At 42.9% G+C, this 20,247-nt stretch overlaps 1 protein-coding gene across 1 annotated transcript in view; it reads right to left on the bottom strand.

The window, feature by feature from the left end:
- CCNY (cyclin Y) overlaps positions 1 to 20,247 on the bottom strand; it is a 1,275,181-nt gene that overhangs the window by 1,009,840 nt on the left and 245,094 nt on the right. The window lies entirely within an intron of this gene.

Raw genomic sequence — 20,247 nt, 5'->3', positions numbered from 1 at the left:
AAGATGCTCGCACTCGAAACTCTCCTTAGCATGGAGAACATTGATATCTGTGCAGTAACAGAAACCTGGTTCAAGGCTCCCAAGAGCACCCCAGCACTACCAGGTTATACCTCATACCATGCTTTTCGGCCCCAAAACTTGGACCGTACTACAAAAGGAGGGGGAGTATCAATATTCGTCAAAGATACCCACACCTCCAGGTTGGTGGCACAGCACGAAGAATCAGAGACTATCCATGTGCAACTAACAGTGGGTAAAACTGCCTTCCAGTTTATAGCCTGCTACAGACCACCCTCCCAAACCCAGGAACCCCACTCGGCCTTCCTGAGAACACTGGAAAATATGAAGGTCTCTCCAAACACCATTATATTGGGCGACTTCAACTACCCAAACATAGACTGGGAGCATTACTCTAGCTCCAACACCCTAGCCCAAAGGTTCCTAGAATTTATAAACTCAAATGCTATGGAATAACTTGTTACCACTCCCACAAGAAGGGAAAACATACTGGACCTGATCATCACCAACATGGGGACTCTATGCTCCAGACCAGAAGTGTATCCCTCACTGGTAAGATCAGACCATAAACTAATCTCACTGGATATTCACATCCCGACCCCACCCCCTGCCCTGAAAACCACAGTGAAAAACTTCTCTAAAGCAAATTTCACACTCCTCAAAACCGAAGTGGAATCCTTCAAAGCCCCCGGGCCTGTGAAAAATATGGCCCAGACCGCAGAATCCTTTATAAACGCATTCTATGAACACCTTCAGGAATGCATGGATCATGCAATCCCAAATAAAACCAAGACCCAATCCTCCAAAGGCAGACGTCCTGTCTGGTGGACCCCAGCCATAAATAAAGTATACAATAGAAGGAGGAAGCTACTAGATGATAGAGCAAAATCCCAAAAAGGGAAGGCATCTCTGATCAGTATTAGCAAAAAACTACGGGCACTAATAAAATCGTCTAAGGCCAGCTTCGAGAGAAAAATTGCACAGGACACTAAGGATAATCACAAGGCTTTCTTTAGTTATGTTAGGAACCTGGGTGGGAATTCCCAGATATGCTCAGAATTAGTCCAAAATGACAAAAAATACACCAAACCCACAGACATTGCCAACATCCTAGCTGACAGGTTCAGCACAAACTTCTCCCCCCTCTCCCCACCAAAAGGGCAAATATTTATCCCAGCAGAGTGCTGCCCCCGTGACATCTCTGATGCTCAGGTAAGAGCTGCCCTCTCCAAAGCAAAAAACACAGCATCAATGGGACCAGACGGGGTCCTGGGCTGCGTCCTACATGAACTCCAAGAAGAGCTAAACCCAAACATAAAACTACTGTTCAATCTCAGCCTTACTACAGGATATGTACCCAAAGAGTGGCGTACAGCAACAGTGGTCCCTCTCCACAAAGGTGGTGCCTCAACGGATCCTGGAAACTATCGCCCCATAAGCCTGACTAGCTTGGTCTGCAAAGCTATGGAAAGGATCATCATGGACCTCATAAATAAAGATATTGGGGACCTACAGACACTGGATCCTACCCAGTTCGGCTTTGTTAAGGGCAGATCATGCCTCTTAAACCTGGTTGATTTCTTTGAAACAGTCACCAAGGCCATTGACGAGGGGAAGGTGGTCCACACAGCCTACCTGGACCTCGCAAAAGCCTTCGATACAATACCCCACTCGGGCATTATAGATAAGCTCACCAGCTTAAATATAAACCCCTATGTCACTAGATGGGTTGCAAACTGGCTCAAGGACAGAACCCACATGGTTAAAATTGCTGGAGCCATGTCAGACTCCAAACCAGTTACAAGTGGCGTCCCACAAGGCTCAGTCCTGGGACCTCTCTTGTTCGGTATATATTTCTCGGAGGTACAGGCCAACACGGAAGGACTGTGGCTGACTAAGTTCGCAGATGACTGCAAACTGGACACCATAATCGACTCTCCAGCCGACACAAGCATCCTCCAAAAGGGCCTCATAGAAACAGACAACTGGTGCCAGAGCCATGGCCTCAAGCTAAACGCCAAAAAGTGTATAGTCATCCCCTTTGGCAAAAACAAAGTACCCACAAATTACCACATAGGTGGTAATCCATTAAGTACAGAAGAAGTAATTAGGGACCTGGGGACCCAAGTTGATAACAATCTCTCATTTGACAACCACGTGGCCAAAGTGGTTAGAAAAACATTTTATATAGCCCACCTAATCATGAAGGGATTCACATCTAGATCAGGGGAGGTCATCGTGCCTCTTTACTCATCCCTCATCCGGCCCATAATTGAGTACAATGCCCCTTTTGGGATGTACCTTACCAGACACCTGCAGCAACTGGAAAGACCCCAAAAGTACCTCACCAAGAGGATCATAGGGCTCAAACAGATGCCATATGCTGCCCGGTTAAAGAAACTCCAGCTCTACTCAGTCGCATACCACCTGCTCAGAGGCGATCTGTGCCTGACGTATAAAGCCACGTCCAACCCGGAATTAATGGACATGCTGCACCTCAGAAAATCCAAATCCCTTCAAGCTACGCGCTCAAGAGACTTGAACCTCAGCAATGAAATAAATAGGACATGCTGGAGGGACAGATTCATAACCCAGAGGCTCCCTTCACTCTGGAATAAAATCCCAGTCCAGGTTAGGCAGAGTCCCTCATTGACTCTCTTCAAGAGGTATCTTGATGAGTGGATGGGAGATCGTAGGTTTACCCCGGGTATCACTTCTGTGTCACTGTTAGACCGAGGCACAGTATACTAACCTCGAAAAAGGGCATAGCAAAATTAATTTAAAATGGGTGGTGAAAGCCAAACACACTCTGGCTATGCTTATAAATGCCCTAGGGCAGTTAGCCTAGTATGAACCTATGAACGTCAGTCAGCAAGTGACAGTAGCTGATGCAGAAAAACACTGACTCTGGGATTCGGGCCCAGCCGTGGGCTACCACAGCAGGGATAACCCACAGGTGATGACTGCAATAGTGAAGCATGAAGAACATCAGTAATTCTTTAGTCAGTCAGGGACATTTAGTGTGAACAGTTTAGTATTCTTTTCTGCATTTGTGAGCAACTATCCAAATGTATTATTTTTTATATCTCTGTGGTAGAAATTCTGTTCTTTATTGTATTCAGTATTCTCCTGTTTTTTGTTTTATTATTTATCATTAAATATTTTAGTACATTTCATTATGGAAGGTCCCTTAGAGAATACTTTTAACTTCTTGAGAGTACTTATGCTTGTTTTAGTGACACTGTGGCTGCCCCTGAAAGCCTTGCTGCTTTGGTCACACCCTACCATCTGTATTAGTATTAATTTTACACAGTATAATAATGTACCCTTTGTAATTGGCAGTGTAACTACCTCAGAGTTTGGGCAGAAAGGAGCACAACTAGTAAATCTGTGCCAGCTTTTCCCAGGTGTGTATGTGTATGTGAAACTCAAATATCCAAGTGTGTTTGCTAGCTAATGGGAACAGAGACACAAAGCTCCAAAGTGGTCAGTGTGGAGTTTTGTGTGGGCCTGAAGAGAGAAAGAGAATCCTGCCCCAGGTCTGGAGCATGCTCCCTGTGTGCTCTTAAGGGAAATTGTGCCTGGTGCAGTGTGAATCCATATTTGCTCTTAGTGACCATCTCTCACCAGAGTCAGTGGTGAGGATAGAGTCTCCTTGATTGCTGGCCCAGAGTAGGGACTCATCACATACTGGTGGCAGCTGGGTGGAATAGTAATTGAACTTCAGTAGGTGGTGGGCAGTTGTCACTGAAGGTGTGTGTGTGTGTATACTCTTGGCAGCCACAAGGTAAACATACAGTTTTTCATTTTCACAACAGTTTTACTTATTTTTGTTAAGTTTAGCTTAGTCAGGAAAAGCAGGCATGTATGCCAGCAGAGAATTATAGAAAGCTGAGAAAACCAGTTGGCCAAGGTGTGCAAAGCCAAAGGACTGGTACAGGCCAACCTGACTAAAGAGGAAATTATTTCAGCCTTGGTCAGAGCTGCAGCATGGACCAGCAACCCGGAAGATAACCAATCTGCTGATGGGGATGTGCAGTCTTAAGAAACAGGACAGTTCACTTTTTCCTCAGAGGACTTAAAAATCTGTTGGGAGTTAAACAGACTTGAACTGGAGGCCAAACTAGTGAAGAAGCAAATGGAATTAGAATCAGCAGAGAGACTAAAGGCCGAAAAAAAGGAGAAACAGCACCAAGAGATGGAGATGCTGCCTCTTCATCAGAGTCATGGAGGTAATGGGGAAGGGAATAACCAAACCCCAGAAAAAATAAAGGTCAGCCAATAAAGTAAGCCAATCAGTAAAACAGTTTACTGTACCTATCCAAGCATGTCCAAAGGGCAGTTTCAGGTGTACTCTCTGGACCAACTGGTGAATCTGGGCATTTTGAGGCAATGTTACAATTGCCTCATGTACACAGACAACCCTCTCCTGCTTCCACCAAACACTAATACATGTGAGAGATGCAATTATACAGCCAAACTGGAGGCTAAGTTCTCGCAACCCAAGACTGGACCAGGCAGTCAAGAGGAGAAGGGAATTACTTGCATCATACCACCAGTCTCACATAGACCTATGAAACCAGCACAGGCAAAAAACACACAAATACACGAAAACATACTTGGAGGCTCTAAATAAAAATCTGCAAAAGCAGCAGAGACCTCCAAAGCAGACATCCAAGCAACCTCCACCCCCAACACAAACCATGAAACACATACTTCACGAAACCAGTGTGCCACACAATCACAGCCCTTAAGGCAAAATAACATACCCAACACACTAGTAATTGGTAACTCTATAGTCAGGCACAGTGACGTCCCACTCACTAGGCTGAACAAGGAGAAGGTTACTGCTAGCTGCCTGTCGGGTGCCAGAATCTACCACATAACACAAGCACTCAGGTCACTCCAGAACAAGTACAAATACGACTCTGTCATTGTCTATGTTGGTGTGAATGACTTGAGCCATGTCTCCCTGGACTACATGACGAGAGACATGGAGGAGCTCTCTGATCATGTAGCCCAGACTGGTATGACCCTGACCCTGAGTAGCATCCTGCCCTCACCAAGAATGATACCACGGTATAGAGAAAACATTATCAATTTCAACAATTGGCTAAGCTTCTAGTGTCATTCAAAGGGGATCCAGTGTCTGTCAGCCTGGGATGACATGCTCGACAAGCCACACTGATTCGCTAGAGATGGCTTGCACCTGTCACCCTTAGGCTTTCGAATACTGGCCAAGGCTCTTGCCACCCTCATAGTGCCTTTTTTAGGCAAGGCTCAAAAGACAAACCCACCGCCATAAATAGCACAATTAACAAAAAACTGGGAGTAATGCTACTCAATGTCAGAAGTCTAAACCTCAAAATGCACACACTCGAGGCACTCCTCAGTATGGAGAAAATCGATATATGTGCAGTAACAAAAAGCTGGTTTAAGGCTCCAGAGAGCACCCCAGCATTACCAGGCTACAACTCATACCATACATTTCGGCTACAAAACCCGGACCGAAATACAAAAGGCAGGGGAGTATCCATATTCATCAAGGATACCCACACCTCCAGGTTAGTGGCACAGCACGATGCTTCAGAGATCATCCATGTGCAACTACCAACCGGCAAAACTGCTATTCAAATTATAGCTTGCTACAGATCACCCACCATGTCCCAGGACCTCCACTCTGCATTCCTGGAAACATTGGGAAACAAAGGTCCTACCAAACACCTTGATATTGGGTGATTTCAATTACCCAAACATTAACTGGGAGAACTACTCAAGTACAAACTCCCTTGCCCAACATTTCCTAGAATTTATAAACTCAAACGCCCTGGATCAACTGGTCAACACCCCCACCAGAGGTGACAACATATTGGACCTGGTCATCACCAACATGGGTGGCCAGTGTTCCACACCGGAGGTCAACCCCTCGCTGGTTAGATCTGACCATAAACTAATCACTCTGGATATCCACATTCCGCCATCACCCCCGGTCAAAGAAATCACTGTGAAAAACTTTTCAGAAGTAAACTTCACATTACTTAAGACCGAGGTGAAAAATTTCAAAGCCCCCATGCTGAAGGATAACGCTGTCCAAGCTGCAAAATCCTTTACTAATGCTCTCTATGGGCACCTACAAGAATGCATGGATCGTACTATCCCAAACAAAACCAAGACCCACTCCTCCAAGAAAAGGAAACCAGTCTGGTGGACCCCTGTCATAAACAAGCTATACAATAGGAGGAGGAAACTAGTACAGAAAAGAGTAAAATCCCAAGAGGGGAAGACATCCCTGATCAGTATCAGCAAGAAATTATGTTCCCTCATAAAATCATCCAAGGCTAGCTTCGAAAGAAATATTGCCATGGACTCCAAAGGTAACCACAAGCATTCTTTAGCTATGTCAAGAATCTAAGTGGCAATTCTCAGATCTGCTAGGAGTTAGTGCAGAATGGCACAAAATACACTGAACTGACCGATATAGCCAACATCCTGGCAAACAGGTCCATTGCAAACTTTACCCCCCTCTCACCCCCAAAAGGGCCCATAACTATACCAGAAGAATGTTTTGCCCCTGAAATCACAGACACTCAGGTTAAAACAGCCCTCTCCAAAGCCAAACACACAGCATTAATGGGACTGGAAGGTGTCCCAGACTGCGTCCTATACAAGCTCAAAGATGAACTAACCCCTCACCTACACACACTGTTTAAACTCAGCCTCTCCACAGGCTACATGCACAGAGTGGTGCACAGCAATGGTTATTCCGCTCCACAAAGGTGGAGCCACAACGGACCCCGGGAACTATCACCCTATAAGCCTGACTAGCTTGGTCTGCAAAGCTAACGTTTTGTTAACGGCAGATCATGCCTCCTAAACCTGGTGGACTTCTTTGAGACAGTTTACCAAGGCTATAGACGAGGGAAAGGTGGTCCACACAGCCTATCTAGACCTCGCAAAGGCTTTTGACACCATTCCCCACTCAGGTATTATATCAGCCTGAACATAAACCCCTATGTCATGAGATGGGTTGCCAACTGGCTCACGGACGGAACCCACATGGTAATAGTTGCGGAAGCTAGGTCTGACTCTAAACCAGTTACAAGTGGCGTTCCCCAGGGCTCAGTCCTAGGACCCCTCCTGTTCAGCATATACTTCTCAGAGGTACAGGCAAGCACAGGAGGACAATGGCTGACCAAGTTTGCCGACGACTGCAAACTAGGGGCTATAATTGACTCTCCAGCTGACACAGACATCCTCCAAAAGGGTCTCACCGAGACAGATACCTGGTGTCAAAACCATGGCCTCAAGCTAAATGCCAAAAAGTGCATAGTCATCCCCTTTAGAAAAAACAAAGTACCCACAAACTACCACATAGGTGGTAGCCTTCTAAATACGGAAGACATAATAAGGGATCTGCGGACCCAAGTATATAGTAACCTCTCCTTTGATAATCACATTGCCAAAGTGGTTAGAAAATCCTTCTATGTGGCCCACCTAATCACAAAAGGGTTTGCATCCAGATCGAAAGAGGTCATTGGGCCCCTCTACGCATCACTCATCAGACCCATCATAGAGTACAATGCCCCATTTGGGGTGTACCTTACTAGACACCTGCAACAACTGGAAAGACCACAGAAGTACCTCACCAAGAGGATCACTGGCCTCAAGCAGATGCCCAATGCAGCTCGACAATAAACTCCAGCTGTACTCGGTTGTATACCGCCTACTCAGAGGTGATCTCTGCCTGACGTACAAGGCCATGTCCAACCCAGAATTGAAGGACATCCTCCACCTAAAGAAAACCATATCCCCTCGAGCCACATGCTCCAGGGATCTAAACCTCACCACAACAATAAATAGGACATGCTGGATGGATAGATTCCTGTCCCAGAGACTTCCCATGCTCTGGAACAAGATTCCAATCTACATTAGGCAAAGTTCCTCGCTAACCCTCTTCAAGAGTAACCTTGACAAGTGGACGGGAAACAGAAAGTTTACCCCAGGGATCACTTCAATGGCTCTGCTGGACAGAGGCACAGGGAACTAATCTAAAGGGGCGGCAAAAGCAAACACATTCTGGCTAGGCTTATAAATGCCTTTGGGCAGATAGCCTAGTACCTACCTATGAACCTAAATGTCTTCCAGAGTTTACAAAGACTGATAATTTTATTCACAAATTTGAAAAAATATATAAACAGCATAATGTTTACCAAGGGCTCTGAGTATGAGTCCTGACCCACTTACTCTATGGTAAAGCTGTATCTGCTGTTTCTAAATTGCCTGATACTGATTGTTTAAACTATGATAAAGTAAAACAATGTTTTTTTGAATATTTTAAGTTAACACCTAAAGTATACAGAAAAAAGTTTCATGAGCATAGATGCAAGGCAGGTGAAAGCATATGTGATTACATTGCTGAGTTAAGCATACAAGCTTATTTTCATAGCTGGGTGAGTAGGCGTCAGGCCACCACTTTTGAAAGGCTGGCAGACCTTTTGGTGAGACAAGAAGCCCTTAGTACTTTGCCTGATGACATGAGAATCTGACTGGCAGACCAGGAGTGTAACTCTGCATGTGAGCTGGGGAGAAAAGGGGATATCTACTTTGCAAGCAGGGCAACACTGCACAAGAAGGAAATACCCAGTTCTGCACATGGATATAAGGGAAGAGCCTAAATCATCCCAACAGAGTCCACCAGTAACAGTGGAAGCCACTAGTTCAGGTACATGGTCAGGACCAAGGGTTAGATGGTTTACATGTAACCAGAGGGGCCATGTAGCATACAAATGTCCACTGAGGCAAGGTGGGGAACAAAAGGTGAAGGACCCAGCAAGTGAAAATAACAGCATGTCAGTGGTAAGTTGTCTGGAGATAACAGGGGTACCAAATTATCATCAAAGTTTGCATCCTATCTTAGTGGATGGAAGACAGGCCACTGCTAACAGAGAGAGACAGCCTCTGACACTACCATTGTGAAACCTGCAGTGTTTAAAGATGAGTAGTACTTGCTTGGGCAGTCCACACCAGTCAGAAGTTTAGGAGGGACCCCATTCCAAATACCTTTTAGCCAGGGTTCACCTTGACTGAGAGGATGGAAAAGAAGCAAGCAGGTAGTTGTGTTTGAGGATATCCCTGCAGATGTCTTCATAGGAATGACTTTGATAATGCAGTACTTTGTGTGCATAGAGCTACACGCAGTCAGGCTTGGAAACAGGCATACGAGTCAGATAGCCTGGGGGGCACCCAAATAGACACCACACCTGAAGCTGGGCTGGTGAGGTGGTTCTTTTAGGGAGGGAGCTACCCTGTAGCAGTGAACCTGAAAGTGAGCCGCAGATGCTGATATGTACTGATGTTCCCATGTACAGGGTGATTGCAAGGACAGGGGTGAGTGGTAGTACTCAGGCTGACAGTGAGTTACCTCTGTCAGAACAGACTGGGCTTCTGGTAGAAAGGGAGCTGGGAAGGGTCACAAAGGTAAAATTGAGACAGGCTCAACTTTCGGATCCTACATTATGAGGCTTGAGGGAGGTAGCTAAGGAGGCACCTCATTCTCAAGGAAAAGGGGAGACTGTATACTGGAACAAAGGGTTACTGTAGAAACAGTTGACTCCTGAGGGAGGGCTACAGAGTGAGGTAATACAGCAGTTGGTAGTGCCCACAGCCTACCGTCTGGCACTTACAGCCATAGCCCATGACATTCCATTTGCAGGTCATATGGGCATAAAGCATACCGAGAGACATATTATGCATAACTTATATTGGCCTAGGATTGCATGGGATGTAACACAGTCTGCATGACTTGTGAGCAGTGCCAAAAGGTAGGCAAGGCAGGAGACAAGGTCAAACCTCCTCTGATGCCTTTACCTGTGACTGAAGAACCATTTCATAGGATAGCTATGGATATTGTGGAGCCTCTGAGTACCCCAAGTTCTATAGGGAAGAAGTGTATCCTGGTGGTAGTAGATTATGCTACTAGATACCCTGAGGTGGCGGCTCTGTCCTCCATTGAGGCAGAGAAAGTGGCAAATGCTTTGCTAGAGATTTTCAGAAGAGTAGGTTTCACCGAGAGAAATACTGACTGACAGAAGTGACTATTTTATATCAGACTTGCTGGCTTGTCTGTTTCAGTGAAGTGAAGGACCTAAAAACCACCCCCTACCACCCCCAGACTAATGGTCATGTAGAGAGATTAAACTCTACTCTAAAGGCCAAGCTACGGACATTTGCAGATCAATTTAAGAGAAAGAGAGTGGGACACATATCGGCCCCATCTGCTGTTTGCATGTATTGTAGCAGCCCAGGAATCCACTGTTTTTTCACCCTTTGAGTTGCTGTATGGGCCTAGGGTGAGAGGGCCTTTAGATTTGATTAGTGTGAATCCCACAAAGAGCCTGTTGTGGCATATGTCCTAAACTTCAGGACAAGGTTTAGGGAGCTCATGGCCTTGGCCCAAGAGAACCTGGCAGGGGTCTAACAGCTGAAAAAGGTCTAGTATGACAGGAATGCTTGAGAGTATGCTTTGGGACAGCAGGTTATCATGCTCATTTCTGTCAGACACAATAAGCTGCAGGCATTTTGGAAGGGACCCTTTGAAGTGGAAAGGAAAGTCAGTGATGTTAATTGCATGGTCAACCTGCTAGGCATGAGGTAGGGGCACAAATTGCACCATGTTAACATGACAACGTCTTACCATGATAGGGAGGCCCTTGTGCTGAGTATTTGCAGTGTCTGGCAGGAGAAGTCTGAGGGGGATCCGGTAACCGATCTCCTCAGTGAGGCTCGATGGAAGGGGTAGCAATGTCCTAGTGGCTATCCCCTACCCAGTTTCAAGAAATCCAAGTAGTGTTGCAGGTGAGGGCATTCTTGAGGACAGAGGGGTACTACAGAAAAAGTTTGTTCCCAATTACAGTAAAATAGCTGTCCCCCTCACAGATCTCACAAGGAAAAAACAGGTCAGATAATGCAGTGTGGACCCTAGCCTGTAAGCAGGCATTCCAAAAGCTTAAAGGGGCTTTGGGAGGACCCACTGTGTTAGCCAGTCCAGATTACACTAAAGAATTTGTTGTGCAGGTGGATGCCTTGAAAAATGGGGTTGGGGCTGTACGTAGCCAGGTTTCCTCAGAGGGAGAAGAGCACCCTGTTGTACATCTCGGCCAAAGACTCTAAACCAGGGAGGAATGTTATGCAGCTTTAGAAAAAAAATATCAAGCCATAGTATGGGCACTGTAAAACTTCAGCCCAAACTGTACAGATGGAAATTCACTGTGGTTACAGACCACAATCTCTTAACATGGCTGCACTGTGTCAACAAAATGCCAAGTTATTAAGGTGGAGCCAAGACAGGGTATAGGTTAATGTGTTTCCAGACAGGCCCATTTCTCTCAAGCAATGTTTTTCTGGGGTCACTTGAAAAACTAGCTTTAGTTTTCAAATGGGGGGGGGGGTGATGTTATGAGGTAGTACCATCTGTGTCAGGGAGGGTAGGGCAGTATGTGTGTACATATGCCAACACAGCTAAGTGGAATTTTGTAAAGTATTTTATGTCATTTGACCATCACACTGATTTGTACATTTGCTTGAGTTAAAAATATATTTGTAAAGTTACTTGTGTTAAAAATGCGTCAACAGTAGGTCCTGGAGGACAGAAAGAATGTATGCATGAATGTTAGGTTGTAGTGTTGTAACTGGTCAAATGTGTATGTTTATCAGAGAACACTGGAAAGTCTGAAATTGTGTTATAGCTTTCTGCTCAGATGCTTCCACAGATCTTAGCAAAGCTGTGTGTGTGTGTGTGTATTGTACCACAGTCATGTGACTACAGGTGATGTCATCCTCTAACCAGCATCTGCTTTCTTTGGAACTCTTGCAGCAGCACTTTGGAACCAGACAGGAAAGTTTTCTGACAGGATATATATCTCACACATCCACACAGAAAGAGAAAGACATCATCTGCCTTTTGCTGTGGTAAGACATAAAACACACTTCAGCTTGCTTTGCTTTAGTAAGTAGTCAGGGAACAGCAATTCTTTAATCAGTCAAGGACATTTAGCGAGAATAGTTCAGTACTGTTTTCTGCATATGTGAGAAACTATCCAACTGCATTATTTTTTATATCTCGTGGTTGAAACTCTCTTGTTTATTGTATTCAGTATTCTCTTGTTTACTGTTTTATTATTTATCATTAAATATTTTAATACCTTTCACTGTGGCTGGTCCTTTAGAGAATGCTTTTAACATCTTGAGAGTACTTATGCTTGTTTAAAGTGACACTGTGGCCACTCCTGAAAACCTTGCTGCTTTGGTCTCACCCTGCCATTTGTAATAGTATTAATTTTACATAGTACAATTGGATACCCTTTGTAAGAGCATTAAGGTAGCTGACTAGTGGCAGCATGATTACCTCAGAGTTTTGGCAGAAAGGGGCACAGTTAGTAAATCTCTGCCAGCTTTTCCCAGGTAGGGATGTGTGTGTGTGTGTGTGTGTGTGTGTGTGTGAAACCCAAATATCAAAGTGTGTGTGTCAGCTATATGGAACAGGGACACAGAGCTCCAAAGTGGTCAGTGTGAAGTTTTGTGAGGGCCTAGAGAGAGAAACAGAGTCCAGCCACAGGTCTGGAACATGCTCCCTATGTGCTCTTAAGGGAAACTGCTTAGTGTAGGGAGCTGCTTCTGAAAATACTGTGTGAATCCATCTTTGCTCTTAGTGACCATCCCTCACTGGAGTCAGTGGTGAGGATTGAGTCTCCTTGACTGCTGGCCCAGAGTAGGGACCAGTCACATCTTTAGAAAAAAAAAGTGCAAATTGCAGAGAAATAAACAGAATTTGCAAGAACAACATATGCAAAATGATGTTCTGAAGGAGGAGCAAGGTTTAAGGGGAGGGAGGAACTCAGCAATGTATGTAATGTTGTGAAAAGATAATTGTTAAAAAGAAAATATATGTATACTGTACAATAGTAAAAATGTCACTATGGTTTGTTTTCTATTAAGGAACAATTGGATGGTAGAAAATGGAACTGCTCGTACAACAGGACAGTAACTCAAGCGTATTTTAATGGAACAACACAACACAACAGTTACAGGTTAAGTGCTTTCGACTGACTCCCAGTCTTCTTCAGAACAATGCAAGTAAAAAACTTGTGACATTTATATGATGGTAGCAGTATGTTAATTGAATAATTGGAAGATCATTGAAATGACCGCCAAAAATATTAAAGACACAAGAACACACTCAACAGAAGATCCCTGTGACAAATATATATGCAACACAAATATTAAAATGAACAGTATAAATGCTGATGTATTCATCCCTAATGTCAAAATAAGAATAAAAATACAAATACTTATCTACATGGCTGAGTGGGAATATGAATACGTATTTAAGAGTGTATTCTTTCATGACATCGGACTGTATGTGAGATACCTAGACGACATTTTTATTTTGTGGAAGTCATCTGAGGACAGATTACAAGAATTTATGACATATTTAAATGGTACTGTCGAGTTTTTAAAATTTACCCACCAATACAGTTGTAAAGAAATCTCATTTTTGGATGTTTTGTTAAGTCATGACAATGAAGGGTTCACTTCAAGTATATACAGAAAGCCCACATTTTGTAATGATTACGTACACTATAGTAGCAACCATCCCCCTTACGTATTCACAAATGTGATTAAAGGGCAAACCATCCGCGCAGCAAGAATGTCATCAAACAAACAGATTTTGGACAAGGAATTAAACACCATTAAGGGAATGTTCTTGAGCAGAGCATACCCAGAACTCATGGTAAATGAGACGATTAGATATGTACAGGATGGATGGGGTAATGTTTACAAACCCCTATTAGGTGCTTACAAACCTGACAAGCGGGAGGGGGGATATATGGAATCATCAGGTAGGGTGTGCATACTCATGTATACACCCAATTCCTACATCATAAGGGACATTTTAGAAAGATACTGGAGGACACTTATGGTTATGGGTATGGAAGAGATATTGGGGACCAAACCCAGATTCGTTTACAGGACTGCACCCAATATGAAAAAGCTTTTGGAAAGAGGAGCAAATAACAAGACATCACACGAGAATGGAAAAGGTACAGTAAGATGTGGCAATTGTAAACAATGTTAATACATCAATTTGAACAACATCATCAAATTGGATGACATATGCCACACTACCATCACCAGCAGGAAAGGTAATTGTAGATCGAAGCAGGTTGTTTACCTGGCGACGTGTTCTAAATGCAACGCACATTACATAGGCAAAACAGAGAGACAGTTAAATCGACGCATCTACGAACACATATACAAAATAGGCAAACAGGATTCCAAAAATGCATTATATAGGCACATTCTGGAGAAGGGAAATGACCACAATTTCCTATTCTGCATTATAGACCAGGTGGAGACAGCACCATTTGGAGGTGATTGGAAAATGAGACTATCTTTATGTGAGAGCAAATGGCAGATCCTAACAGATGCTACGAGACCCCCGGGCCTCAATGATTTTATCAGCATTAAACCTTTTTTAGCTTTGGAATAATCATCAGTATTATTCAGCTCCTTTAAGAATATCATTTTCATTTTTATTTTATTTTTATAGATACATTTTTATAGATATATACATTATACTGTTTTATAGATCCAACCCTATGTTTTAATACTTTTTTCATAACTAACCCAACATGACATTAGCATATATTAGTTATATATATGTTATTATGTAGATAAGTATTTGTATTTTTATTCTTATTTTGACATTAGGGATGAATACATCAGCATTTATACTGTTCATTTTAATATTTGTGTTGCATATATATTTGTCACAGGGATCTTCTGTTGAGTGTGTTCTTGTGTCTTTAATATTTTTGGCGGTCATTTCAATGATCTTCCAATTATTCAATTAACATACTGCTACCATCATATAAATGTCACAAGTTTTTTACTTGCATTGTTCTGAAGAAGACTGGGAGTCAGTCGAAAGCGCTTAACCTGTAACTGTTGTGTTGTGTTGTTCCATTAAAATACGCTTGAGTTACTGTCCTGTTGTACGAGCAGTTCCATTTTCTACCATCCAATTGTTCCTGAGTTGCTGCTGTTCCACATTCGTAGTTGTTTTCTATTAATGTATGTATACCTAAACCATTATGTAAACTATAATTAAGATGTTTTTAACAATCACTATATTAACATTAACTTGCTTCTTTCCAGTCTCAAGTTATTATAATTTTAATCCTGGATACATTACAACTAAGAAAAATTACCGTCTTACTTTAATAGCCATAGCATACACAGCAGTCACTGATAAGACATCATCCACCTCACATTTAGAATGCCTCTGAATGCACATTATAAAAGACTGATGTATAACAGAGCAATAAATTAACATAATTGTTTTATAAATACTGATACTAACAAAAATCGTTTTACTGACAGTTCATCAGTCCCTTTAGTGCCCTTTTGAACATTAACAACAAAATAAGAATATGGTTTACAGTTCACCCACCAGTGATGATTATTTCAGCTTTCTCAGCCACTTCTTGCAAAACCACATTTCACTTACTTAATCCTATATATAGTATAACTGAAGCTTTACTTTCCTATTTATTCACTAATTTCATATTGTTGCTGGTTTTCATCCTGATAATCTCCATCTCCCAACACCAGTCTCTGACTTAATTAAGTCCAAGGTACTCCTGATTCTTCTAGTTAGCTCCTAGGATTTTCTGTCACTCAAGCATTTGTCTTTGGAACAATGGAAAATACTTCACTAGCAGAATCTTTATTTAGAGCTTTGTTATTGGCTGAATAATGGAAAGCTGAGTCCCCTACAACTTGCTGTCTCACACTAACTCAACTCTTTTTCCTCCCAATTTTCTCTTTAGCCTGTTCTCTGTCAAAAAATGTATTGGATCCACCAAGTGAAATATTCTAACGACAGCACTTTGAATTTTACACCTGCCTCTTGACATTCTCTGATTGCCAGGATAAGCTTGTTTCGCTTCTGCTTTGTGTACACTAAACAAACCTTCACCACAAACAATCTGCTATACCCAAGTTTTAGTACATTATCATTCCGACACAGTCTTGTTAGGAGCAACACTTTCTGTTGTTGAGTGCATATTTGCTAATACACACTGCAGCCATTTCTTTGTGGCCAGACTTGGAGCATACACACAATGTACCCTCTCAAATCACCACTGCAGATGTTTATATGGGCTTTCATAACATTAATGCAGTCCATTCCTTTCAGTTTCTCTGATGCAGCATACTTTCTCATGCTTTCTCTATGTGCTCTGTCTTCTAACTCTATTTTTGAAACAGCTCTTCTTGAGAAGCCTCATGTTCAGCATATCTTTTGTTCATTTCACTCTCTGATTTTTGCAGTTTGATAAGTTCACATGAGTATCTAGTTAAAGCTTCTCCTAGTTTTCCAGCCTTTTTATTTGACTTTATATATTCCGTTTTACTTACTTTAAATACCTCTGTGTATGCGATTTTCCTTTTTATTTAAATCACCAAAAGCCATCTCCTGTAACAAAGCTGAAACCTGAGCTGCTTTTTGAAGAACAGCTGCAAGATTCTTCCTAGACAGAGTTTTTTCTTCTTCACATTTTCTGGTTGATATTCCATACTTTTTCCATATTTCTTCTTTACTGCATTCCATACTTTTTCCATATTTTTTCTTTACTGCATCTAGGCAGTATAATTAGTAGCCAGCAAACTAATTTTACCCAAATTGTTAATTTTTGTATATATATATATATTTTTTATCTTCAGTTTTCACCCTTGGAGAGATCTAATCAACCTGTTAATCACTGTGTGGTTAACGTGGAAGTTTCAAAATTATTTACATTTGATTTTTTTTTTTGCATTTCTTCCAGAATTTTCCTTACACTATTCATGGGAAACCATGCTACAGACGAGGCATAAATGATCACAACCAAAAGAAGACACCAAAGTGTGCTTCCCTGTAGATCTTACTCAAAGCACAGTTGTGTAAAATCTTACCATAACGGTAGATATCCTTCTCTTCACTGTTGCAGTATTTTTCACCTGAGGGATCTCCTGCCAAGGACAGTCCAACATCTGGCCAGCAAGCCTTTAGAGCTAATATGTGCCGTACATTACACGTATGCTCCCTATTCAGGATGTACGGCATAAAGGAGACATATGGGTGCAGTTTGGCAGAACTGAATTGCTCCAGTAGGTAACAGTCTTCATAGGACAAAAGACGCTATGCACATCCACAAGGAGAAAATGCAGATGGAAAAGAAAGACCCTTGGCCAAGAGGGAAACCAAAACAAAGCCCAAAAGAAAAAAGGAGATGTAGGGAGGGAAGGAATACTGCAACAGTGAAGAGAAGGACATCTAGTGTTATGGTAAGATTTTACACAACTGTACTAATGTCATTCTATATGACTGTTGCAGTATTCTTCACTGTAGAGTGAGAACAGAAGCTCAAGAAAAGGATTAGGAGGTGGAAGGCTGGGAAGAACCCTCAAAAACCCATGGAGAATGGCGCTAGCAAAACCTACGCAGACTTCAGAAACCATATTCAATTTATAATGCTTAGTAAATGTATGCAATGAAGACCAAGTAGCAGCTTTAAAGGATGGAACTGGTGTCCAACCCCTTGGAGAAAACACCAGATGAGGCAAAATCTGTAGTGGAGTGAGCTCTAACAGAAGTAGACAGACACTTGCCATGAAAAGAATAACAAAAGGAAGTGGTCTTAGATATCCAGGAGAAGATGGTTTGCTTAGAAACAGCCAAACAAAAAGCTGGTCATACTTATGAATGGCTTTAGTTTTATCCAAACAGTACACGGGCTGTCTGTGCAAACCCAAGGTATGTAGGATCCTCTCACTAGCAGACTGAGGAAAAGGAAAAAAGGAAGGGAGTTGTACTACCTGACTGAAAGACAACTCATTAAATACCTTGGTTATAAAAGAAAGATTAATATGAAGGGACACCCTGTTCCTATGGAGAAAAAAAAAACAGAATAGTAGAGATAACCATAATGTCTTGAAGTTCAGAATCCCTCCAAGCAGAAGTAACAGCAAGCAATAAGACAGTCTTCCAGGTATAATGCTGCAGAGAAGCTGAATATGCAGGTTCAAAAGGAGCCTAGGTCATTTTTTCTAAAACAAAATTAAGGTCCCAAGGAGGAGGAACAGGTTTCCTTGGTGGACTAAGATGCAGGACATCTTTAAAAAACTGTTTGACCTCAAAGTGAGAAGCCAAAGGAGGATTTAAGGACAGCCAGGCAGAAATAGCTGGATGTTTTCTCTTGAAGCCAGACTGCAGCAACTCACACAAATAAGAGAGAAACAAAGGGACCCCCACTGAAAAAGTGTCCTGGTTATGAGCATGGCACCAAACAGAAAATCTCTTCCATTTGGACATACAAGACTTTCTGGCTTTAGGTTTTCTTGCTTCCTGTAAAACTCTGAGCATGTCCTCAGTAAAGAGGTGCATAAAAGGGATAAAAACGTATCACCCACAGTGTCAACTGAAGAGTGGACAAATGAGGATGGACGTGAACCCCTTCCTTGGGTGAGGAGGTCCAACAGGTGAGGAAAGCTGTGGTGATTCCCATGGCCAAATGCATTAAGAGAGGGAACCAGTGCTGTTTTGGCCAAAAGGGATTAATTGGCAATATTTTTGGGGAGTCCAGCTGAATCTTCTGCAGGAATCTTGAAAGTAGGGGAAGGGAATGCATAGAGAAACATCCCCTTCCAAGGGAAAGAAAGGACATTAGTCTTCCATGCCAGATGGCATGGCACTCTGGAACAGAAAACAGGGCACTGCCTGTTCAGAGGGGAGGCAAAAAGATCTACCTGAGAGATACCCCACCAATGGACTATGTCTAGAAACATGTCTATGAGAAGCATCCATTCATGAGCCTGCGTTTTGGATCTGTTCAAAGCATCTGCCACTAGATTGTGCTTTGAAGGAATAAACACTGCCAAAAGAGTTAACTGATGACTGTGAGACAGATCCCAGGCCTGAAGAGCCAGCCTGTAGAGAAGGTAAGGCTTTGTGCCCCACTGCTTTTAGACTTACCACATCACTTCAGAGGGCCTGGAGAGAGCATGGGGTGTAAAGCCTGAAGGGCCAGAATCAGGGCTCTCATCTCTTTGATGTTGATATGGTTGGAATTCTGATGGGGGGGGCACAGATCCTGAAATTTCAGATGACCACGGGAAGCCCCCCCACCTCCACCCCATGTCTGAAGCATTGAACAGTTCTTGAGAAGGAACCAGAGGCTGAAAAGGCAGACCGGGGTTGGGGGTAAGCTGCTGAATCCACCACTCGAATTCCTGCTTCAGACAAGGAAGGACAGGCAATCTGAAATCCAGAGGGTGCCAATGCTGAAACTGACTTGAGGTACCACTGAAGCTTCTGTATGTGCAGTCTGGCAATAGGGAGCACTAGAATAGAAGAGGCTATGAATCCCAGGGCCCAAAGAAATTATTTAGCTGGAATAGCAGGCAGAGGAAGAAGAGAGAAAGAAAGAGTCAAGGACAAAACTTTTGGAGGTGGAAGAGAGGCCAGCATTGGCACTGCATGAATCCTGCAACCCAGATTACATGATCCTGAGAGGGGGTTAGGACAGACTTTTGAAAGTTGATAGTGAACCACAGACTTTGGAGGAGAGATATGGTGAACTCCAGATCCTCTAACAGGCAACTGGGAGAAGGCACCTGAAGCAACAAGTCATCTAGATAAAGAAAAATTTGAATGCTTTTGAGCCTGCAAAAGGCAATCACAGGAGCTAGGTATTTTGTGAATACCCTTGGGGCAGCAGAGAGGCCAAAGGGCAAAGCACAGAACAGAAAATGAGAGGAAGAAACAGTGAAATGTAAAAACTTCCAGAAAAGAGGGTGAATAGAAATATGAAGGTAAGCATCATTCACATCTATGGACACCAGAAAAGCCTGGGGTAATACAAGAGGAAAAAGAGTTTCAAGCGAAAGCATCAAAAAAGGAACTTTGAGAAAGGTGTTGAGCAAGGAGAGATCCGGAAGAGGTCTCCAAGAGCCCTCCTTTCGAGGGACCAGGAACATTCTGCAGTAAAATCCCTCTTCTACTTGTGAATGATGGATAGGTGGAATAGTTCCCTGGTCCAACAAGGACGTCTGAGAAATAAGGAAGTTGTTCCAAAGAAGGTTGGGGAATCCTTGAAAATGGAAGGAGAGACTTTCACAACATGAAGT

The sequence above is a fragment of the Protopterus annectens genome, chromosome 3.part1 (genome assembly GCF_019279795.1).
Source record: "Protopterus annectens isolate FY-2018-M chromosome 3.part1, PAN1.0, whole genome shotgun sequence".
Taxonomy (NCBI): Eukaryota; Metazoa; Chordata; order Ceratodontiformes; family Protopteridae; genus Protopterus; species Protopterus annectens.
The sequence above is the reverse complement of the archived record's forward strand: the minus strand, read 5'-3'. Positions and strand labels throughout refer to the sequence as shown.